Source organism: Solanum pennellii, chromosome 12 (assembly GCF_001406875.1).
Source record: "Solanum pennellii chromosome 12, SPENNV200".
Taxonomy (NCBI): Eukaryota; Viridiplantae; Streptophyta; class Magnoliopsida; order Solanales; family Solanaceae; genus Solanum; species Solanum pennellii.
In genome coordinates, this window is record NC_028648.1 from 67,220,121 (window position 1) to 67,229,634 (window position 9,514).

General features: G+C 34.3%; 1 long non-coding RNA gene across 3 annotated transcripts in view; it reads right to left on the bottom strand.

Moving 5' to 3' along the window:
• Nucleotides 1-1,264: 1,264 nt before the first annotated feature.
• LOC114075159 overlaps nt 1,265-9,514 on the bottom strand; it is an 18,765-nt gene continuing 10,515 nt past the window's right edge. Inside the window, exons 2-3 of one of the 3 annotated variants that reach the window (XR_003575559.1) lie at nt 8,540-8,633; nt 1,265-1,359 (exon numbers count right to left, since the gene is read on the bottom strand). This is a non-coding gene — a long non-coding RNA (uncharacterized LOC114075159). Of the gene's footprint in view, nt 1,360-7,169; nt 7,425-7,454; nt 7,615-8,539; nt 8,634-9,514 lie in introns of those variants that run through there. The other 2 variants (XR_003575558.1, XR_003575557.1) reach the window with 2 other exon arrangements.

Genomic DNA, 9,514 nt, shown 5'->3' on the forward strand with positions numbered 1-9,514 from the left:
ACCTTGCCCGCTACCTTTATTTTGCCCCTTCAAATTTGGCCAATCCCTAACCTTGTTGCCACTCTTTCCATACCAAAAGCAATTGTCCGTCCCAACAACGCAATCACCGTAATTCTTATTGCCACGCTTTCCACAAGTTTGCTTCTTGCTTGGTGATGTAGTACCTCTTCCCTTTTGAAACTTAGGGTAAGACACCCTTTCATCACGAGCCTTGCGAATTCTGTTAGGAACATGATTAGAAAACCTCTTCTTAAACCTAGGCTTGCATTTGATATCAAGCCTACCCTTTGAAAAACCACCATGATAAGACCTTTCCCTCTTGAAATTCCTACTCTTCCTCTTAACCTTTGTCTCTTCCACTTGTTGAGCGTCAACCATGAGACGAGAAATGTTCACATTAGCATGTAGCATAGCCGAACGACATTCTTCCTTGAAGTAATCCGACACCCCAGTCACAAAGCGGCTCATTTCATCCCTAGGGTTGAAAACCAAAGAAGGAGCATATTTTTAAAATTTAGTAAATTTTAAAGAGTAGGCAAGTACACTCATGCCTCCTTAACGAAGGTTGATAAATTCTTCTAGTTTAGATTCCCTTTTGTCCCGAGGAAAAAAATTATCAAGAAAAGTATTCTTGAAAATCTCCCATGTCACCGGTCTACCCCTTAAGGGACTATTGTCTCTCCATTGGACGTACCAAGTTAAGGCCCCATATTTGAGTTGGTAAATGTCTAACTCGCCCTTCTGACTAGTAATCAAACACATACCATAGATAATCTTGTAGGTTTCATCAATGAAATCTTTGTGTTCTTCCTCAACATTGGTGACATAGAAAGTAGGGGGATTCATCCTTGTGAAATCTCTAAAACGGGAGGCCATGGTGCCAACATGTTTCTTTCCTCGGGGTACAACCTCCCGACTAGGCTGTCATGGCTTGAGCTTGAGTTGTGACGGCTTGTGCATGAGTAGTAATGGCTTTGGCATTGGATAAAGGATGCCTTTATGTCGCTATCCGTCAAGGGTGGAGGATTGACTGAAGCTTGATCATCATTAGCAACTTCTTCAAAACACACACACACACACACACAAAGATATATATATATATATATATATATATATATACCATCTAAACAAGAGTATAACAATTGGGCATAGCCTATACATCAATACATAAAAGCCACATCCAGGCTATATAATCATTAGTACACAAATGAAAGGAAATGAACATATGTCTTTAAGACAAATCAACATCCAATGCAAGAAAGTGGCATAGTCCTCGAAGTAGTGAGGACCTACCCAACATAAGGAATAAAAATCCAAGTCTTCTTTCAAATGTCGTCACAAGCCTTCAATGACCGAAACCTAAAATGTTAAAGAAAAAGGGAGAAAATTTGTTTAGTGCATCACTGGTACTAAGTATGAGACCATATGCACACACAACATAAAGTTATGCTAAAAAGGGACATTTCATTAAAGCATGCAATTTTCTTTGAAAAGCCTTATGCACATTCAAGAACCAATACAAGTCAATTATACATATTCATTAAATCAATGCCATGTACATCACAAGACCAACAATACTATGTCTAGTCAAGTTAACATGCATATCAACATAATTGAACATATAATCAATGCAATTCTATCATCAAGTTATAACATCAACAAACATATATAAGAGTTCATACTGTCATAACCAAAGCAAGACCATTACTCATGAACCCTCATTAATTCCACTAATGCAATGACAAAGAAAAGCCCCATAACCTTACTCAATCAAGTAACCTCACAAGAACCATAAACAATGTCTAACTTCACATAGCATACCATTAAGAGTACAGAGCATCATACTTCTGCAATAGAGACCAAACACATGTTCATAAGTGAAACTAACATCATATAGTGTCATCAATATGTAAGATCATCATATATATATAAGCATATACATATATAAGAACATCCTTCTAAGATTTACCTCAAGGCTAACTAGTGCAATATATAGGTAGAGTCCTATACTCATACCTAGACTAAGCTAAACCCCTTAGGTCATCCTAGTTAGAGTTCATTGATTACTTCATTTTACCTTTTGGGGATATCTTGCTTTAACTGACATAGAAGACATGATCTAATATGGAATTCGGTGTCATGGAATGCTACACCGATAGAAAGCGGACTACTTGCCAAGGTAGTACCTAAACATAACCATAGCTTCTATGTGGATCCACTAGCTAGTATTCCTATGAGAGCAACATAGTTTAAGAACTAGGAGATGTAGTTTGGACCCATTTTATGCTACATGAATTATAGTCTCCAATCTCATGAGTGCATTAGTGATCCTACCTTCCCTATGTGGAAAGGGACACTCCCACTCTACTTCACTCGGTGCGAAGGTACAGTCCCTTTTGAAATGTCTTTAATGTCTTTATTAATCATAATATCTTAATGTAGGTCATATGGTCTATACCTTATATAATAATCATCATAGATCAATAACAATTGCATTAGTATTGTCATTTCATTACAATTCATACATGTGAGGTTAGTACATTTACATAGTCACATCATAATAAGGAACATTTGTAAGTTATCACCATACTTATAACAATTACATCTTAGACAACAACTCACAAACCATAGTTCAAGATATTCCAATTCAACATAATACAAACCCTATCAATTTTTAAAAAAGGTATACTTTAATACAACATCATCAGTGAATCACAAGTAGTCATAATTGAAATAAAGAACTGATATTACAAGATTTACCCAATCTCCTTCGCAATGCCATCATCAAGGTCTTACCATAAACCATCCAATTCAACCCAAAATAAGTGTAATATAATCATACAATAGTAAGCAACATAATAATGAAATCAATTGAATCACTACACAACAATTCATCACTAGTCCATAGCCTAGAGTTAGAGACTTAGGTTAAATTCAAAATCTACTTCACACCTAGGCTAATTACTAAAGAACTAGCATAATTAGATTAGAATATATCACAATATACTCATAACATGAGATAATAACATCATAGAATAGTAATTCACACATTAAATAGACCAATTTTATCAATACTAGATAATTAAACTCAAGATCACAACCTAGGGTTAAGGGGAAAAGATGATGTTTCCACAAACTAGGTCAATGCCTCATGAATTAGTCTATGTGACTCATAATAAATGTCAATCTCTTATAATAATTAAAAGTAATCATAAACAAAGCAATTAACAAGTTCAATTTCGTATTAGAAGTAAACCTATTTGTATTTCATACTTTTCAAATCAATTTGGAGGAACGCTTTGGTGAAAGAGATACCAAAGGTGAAAGGAATTCCATACGTTACTAAATCATGAAGTTTGATGGAGAAAAATTGATCCTTTAAATCCCTATAACCCTCCTTTTCTTTGTATTCTATGGATTTTCTTTGCGAGATAGAAGGAAGAGAGAAGGAAGAATAGTTGGGTTTTGGAAAATTATGAGAGTAAAGTTAGGTTTCAGGTTACGGTAGTTTATATAGGGACTTAACTAACTTAATTAATAACCCCAAATACCCAATTAATCTTCTAAATAAACTAACTAATTAAATGAATTAAGTAAAACAAGGCACCAACACAGGGGCCTGACCTACGAGACCCCGACTGACAAGCCCTAGGTCAGTCGACGCCCATGTCTCCCTCTGTCCTGCACGCCCGTCGTTGATGTCAGAGACTGTTCCAAATGGACCATTAGCCAAAATGATGTGTGTTGGTCGACAGAGGCATCGACGCGCCGTTGATCCAACACACCTTGTCGCCTACAACTCGTGGTTAGACACTGCCTTTTGACAGCTTTTTGCCAAATTGCAATGATCTTCCTCAAGGGTCCTTGGATGGTCCTTGGGAAGTCGTACCCTAATGTTTCAAATATAAACTAAATCTAATACGTGTTAGACACCATACCACTAAATGTCATCATTTTTTGACTCATAAAAATAATCAAATAGGCTAAGGTACACTAACGCCTCTTGAATTAGTTTTCGGACCTCATGGACGTTCCTTGACGTTTTGATTCTTAAATTTCCTAAATAAGTTATATAAATTATAATTGACTTTAAAAAAGCATTACAACTCTTAGAATCTCACTTTAGGCTCTAGATTAGTCTTTAGACTTTAGGAATATTACAAACAATATCTTCTGCTAGCTCTGTATGGGCATGCTACGGCTCGGTCTCCGTATCGAAGATAGAATATACATTTGCTTGTAGGATAGCCAGCTCCTTCTGAATGGCAGTGAGATATGTGGTTGGGACTAGCCGTGCCAGAATATGCTGCTCATATTGCATCTAGGCATTTGTAAACTTTGTGAATATGCTATTCCGTTTGCTTTGCCATCCTTTTTTTATGGGTCCTCCGACCTCTTCTATGGTCTTCTGCATCCAAACCTGTATATGATGGAGTAAGGTGTCCATATAAGCATCCATTTTCTGAACTATAGCCAAGGGAATCATCGTTGTAGTTGTGGGTATTGTGCAACTAGGAGAGCTGGGACCCTGCTGGTGGCGTCAGCACCTAGTGCCTGCTCCACCATATCTGCAAGATTTTTTCCCAATGGAAGAACCAAGACCCGGGGCCCTCTGCGGGGTGCCACCACATTAGTCTCATCTTTGATGAGGCCTATATCCAGCATCCCAGTTGGTTGACGGTGTGTATCACAGTGCCTTATTGGCAGTCCGGCGTCCCTGCACATATAAAAGATCAAACACGGAAAGGGGTAAGTAGTGGAGGTCTTGAACGCCATCTCGTGTATCCCCGCCAACATCATCCGCGCAAAGTAAATCTCTAACCTTACTACTAGTGTTTCCACGATGACTGCCATATTCCACGTGAGGACGTTGTCATCCTGTGTGGGTTCAGTGTAGCTTTCTTGATGAGCCCACGTGGTGCTATCACCAAGTCAGCCCCTCACTATCTGCCGCAATCTATTGGGCTCACTACAACATTATAGGACTACGGCCACCCTAATAAAGTGTACCCTAAACTAGAAAATTTATAGCTTTTGATAAAAGGTTACACTTTGTGACTTTAAGCATCGCTTTTCCAAGGTTAGCCGAAAAAGGCATAAAGACCACGCTCAAAAGCATAGCCTTAATGGCAAAAGCACCACGCATTGCAGCTATGCATAAAAGTGTTGCCTTATCAGCTACACTTTCAAGCATGACCTTTGCTTCCACATACGCTAAAATTTTAAGGTTTTGTCTTTTCTATCATATGTATGACAACACTTTGAAGTGTAGTCCTTGCCCATATGCATACCACAATTTACTGTACTATGACTACACTTTTAAGTGTGGTAATAATATTTTTGCTATAAAATATTTATATGCCACAATATCTGATTAAAAACACCAATATTATTTAGCATTAAATAATCTCAAGCATCAAATTAAATAATAATTAAAATTTGATTTGTAATGAACTTCAAAAGATAGAATATCTTGTATACATACACATACTTATAAAGAAATATTCTAAAAATATGTTAACACAATAGTTCACAAAGTAATATTATAATAGTTCACTATTTCACAAAATCTAATATAAATTATTCAAAGTTTTACAATAGTTCAAAAGCTCTCCATTATCCACGTCAACGATATCAAACCTCTACTTCCCTGCACATTTAGGGGTCGTTTAGTACATAAATGAATAACACATCGATTAGTAATGCAGTGGTTAGTAATGCAGAATTTATTTTTCTCAAGTGTTTGGTTCATTGTTTCTAATCCCAACTTGTGTTTGAAATCAAATTCTTTAAAAATTTCCTTTCCAATTATAACCTTAAATTATTATGCAATTGGGTCAAGGTAGATAATTACCGGAAAATATTTTTTATGGCATTCTAACTAGCTATGAGAAGAATAATTTTGTTGTCATGTTTTCAATTTTCGGCTTGAATTATTTGAGGATAAATAATTTTCATCATAATAAATTGATCACTAATAAAATATTAATTTTAAATTTAAAAAAGATAAAGCAACTATTTTTTGAATTTATAAAGACGGTCAACAATTGTAAAATTAATTAAATCATATACATTTACACATAAAAATTGCAAGTTCTAATATTAATATGGACGCAATTTTTTAAATTGCTCAAAATACAAATAATTAGTGATATATTTGTAATTTAATTAATAATTGTTAAATAACACATAGTTCAAATTTATATTGATTGAATTAGATATATATAGTTTCAATTAAGTCTCTAAATAATTTGTAAACTAATTTATTTAAATAATTTTACTAGTACAAATATAAAACATAAAATCAAGAAATAGAAATAAAAATTAAAAATATTTGAGGGATATTTTTTCTTTGTGTGCTTATCCCATGGTATTATATATATCCTATATATTACTAATATCTCCAAATGGATGGTATTAGTAATGCATCCTATAATACCATGAAGGATGTATAAACTAATCCATGGATTAGTTATACATAGGCTCACATTCCTACGAAATATAATATTAAATTATAGCATAAATAATACATGGATTATTTCTTTTAATACAACCTACCAAAAACCCCCTTCAAATAAAAAATAATTAGTCTTATGCTTGGAGGTACGGGAATATGATGCCCTACTTGCATTAAAAAGGAACTGGCCAAATCTTTAATGATCCTTGGGAGAAAAAAGCACTCAAGAAAAGATGCAAAACTAATAAACAGATTCAAGCAATCTGAGTTTATAACTTGTATTTTCTGAGTACATGAAGTCATAAAAGAGCTCAGCTCTTTCGGAATTTCAAAACTGCATTATAGCATATTGTTGCAGCTATATAAGAGTATTAATTTATAATAGCAAAATGCAACAGATGTGTTTAGTGCACGCTATAATCTACTGTATATACTGTAAACTTATTCTATAACACGTACAACCATTTTATAACCAACTGACACAAGATCCATGATGCAATTTTGGTTGCAACAGATTTCGTCAACTATAGTTGTTACATCCAAGATGCAATTTTGGTTTCAATATCCAGTAACTACAGTGCCAAAATGTCATGGTATCAACAGAGAATTAGAAGATAAAAAGAATAAATATTTGCACCTATGTATCCCAAGAACAAATACTTGATTTGCAGCAGCCGCACCATACTGATGTACCTATAAATACTAATACCAGCAATATTTAACAACAATTGATAAGTTAGAATTTGGTTGTTACGTTTCCCAAAATCCATATGTTAGGATTTGGGAGAAGCTTCTGGAGTGCAAGTTCAATGTAAGTGTTTCATTATTTCGATTACTTTATGACTTATGAACTGGAGCATGGTATCTATCAGTACATCAGTGCCAACTCCAAGTCCACTTCAGGACAATGAACAGGGGTAGTAGGAGAATGAAGAATGGAATGACGATCTACTTGGAACAATTCTACCTGAAGAGTTGACTAATTACATTATTGAAAATATAGAGCAACCATCTTATAATAGTCAGACAATAGTCAGACAGACAGGGGCATCAATTTTAGTACAAACATTTAGGTTCAATCATAATTTTACTACAATTTTATGGTTCAATCATAGTTGTAGTCCAAAATTTCAGGTCTGTAAGCCACACATGCACGTCTGTCAAGTAAAGGTAGACACAAATTAAAGGATCTACAAGTTATTTCTGATGGTCAATGAAAATAAAATCGCCTTCTTAACTAAATCAATCTACAAAGAAAATAAAAACAACATTCAATTGAAAAATTCTTTTTTATTCAAATAATATAATGACAATCACAAGAAGTTTACCTTAAAAACATGAAAAACTGAATTGTATCACAGCTTCAAAGAACATGAGATATTGTAGAGCTATAGATTATAGAACAACCTTGAATGCCTTAAAATATTATACAAATAACCTACTATAATCAAGCAACTTGCCTTCAAACCATATAATTAAGTGAATTCCTAACTAACCACAAAACTGACCAGTAGCAATAAGATGATTTTCAGTTCACTCAAGTAGTCAAAATGACTATAGATATGATTGCACATGTGTATCAATAATTTCTCAACAATGAACACGATTTAATTATCTCACTGTTTTTCCTTATTTCAAACAAATAATACTAATTACTTCGGAACTCCGAAAAAGAAGAAACAACCAAACCATTTAAAGACACAAACATAGTGCAACTATAACAATTAGCAAACTCATAAAAAATATAAACTCAAATACAGTACATAGAAACCAACAGAAAAAGAATAGAAAATATTGTTTCTTAATTTCATCGTCAATTCTAATGAATAATCACTGATAAATAGATGTCACTATATTATCAAAGATTTATTAAAATGACTACTTGGCTATTTCGTGGTCAGCTACTAGATATCCCTCTCCTTGTCATTATTCGACATACTTTCACTTGTAGGACTCAATACCTAACCAGGACATTTCACCAACCATCATCTCAACCAAAAGTTAAAAGAAAATGGCCAACAATGTTCATACAATAGGAATATTGGGAAACAAGATAGGGATGGAGTTGCAAAGTCAACTAACCTAATGCGCAATATCAGCCCGATAATCAGAAGGGTTCTGACGATTCTTCTTCAAAAACATGCGAGTGATCATCATAATCCAAAAGCTGGTACGTCTGCATCGACAAGAGGAAGATATTGTTACACACAATAACTTCAACTTAATTTATCATATTGAAAGAAAGGGATGAAGATTATAGGTGATACTAAAGATAATTATAATGAGCTAGTGGGATGTTGTATAACATCATATAATACTGATAAAGCTACAAGCTTCTTCTAAAGTAGACATTCAAATGTTTTGTAAAAATAACCTTGATAAAAGAAGAGCAAAAAAAAATGATATCTACAAAGATAGATAACCCTTTCCAATGTTAGCAATTTCAAGAGAAGCTCTTTTAATGATGAAAATAACACCAGATTTCATGGTTTGATGTTGATAAGTGGCTACATCAGAAATTCCAGATAGTAAATCTACAACTCTTTCAGCTATCTCAGTGTCTGCCTTAGTGTTTTCTGTCTTTACTCCTTTTGTTGATTCTTTATCATTGAGTAAATATGTATACAAATATAAAATGAACAAGAGGAAGTGTTTGTGTGTGTATATATATGTCACGACCCAAAACGGGTCGCGAGTGGCACCCACACTTAACCTACTATGTGAGCGAACCAACCAATCTAAACCACAACATTTCAACCATAAATAACAAAATATAATGCGGAAGACTTTAACTCATTAATGAAAATCGATTAAATTACTTATAAAAACTCAATACTATTTAATCCCAAAACCTGGAAGTCATCACCACAAGAACATCTATCCTCAAATTACTAATCTAAGAGTATCTAAGAAGCTAAAATAAGTAAAAAGCTAGTCCATGCCGGAATCTCAAGGCATCAAGACATGAAGAGGAAGATCCAGTCCAAGCTAGAAGCAATAGCTCACCCTGAAATCTGGCTTGATGAAGACTGGCTAGAGTTGCGGTTGAGTTGAAGA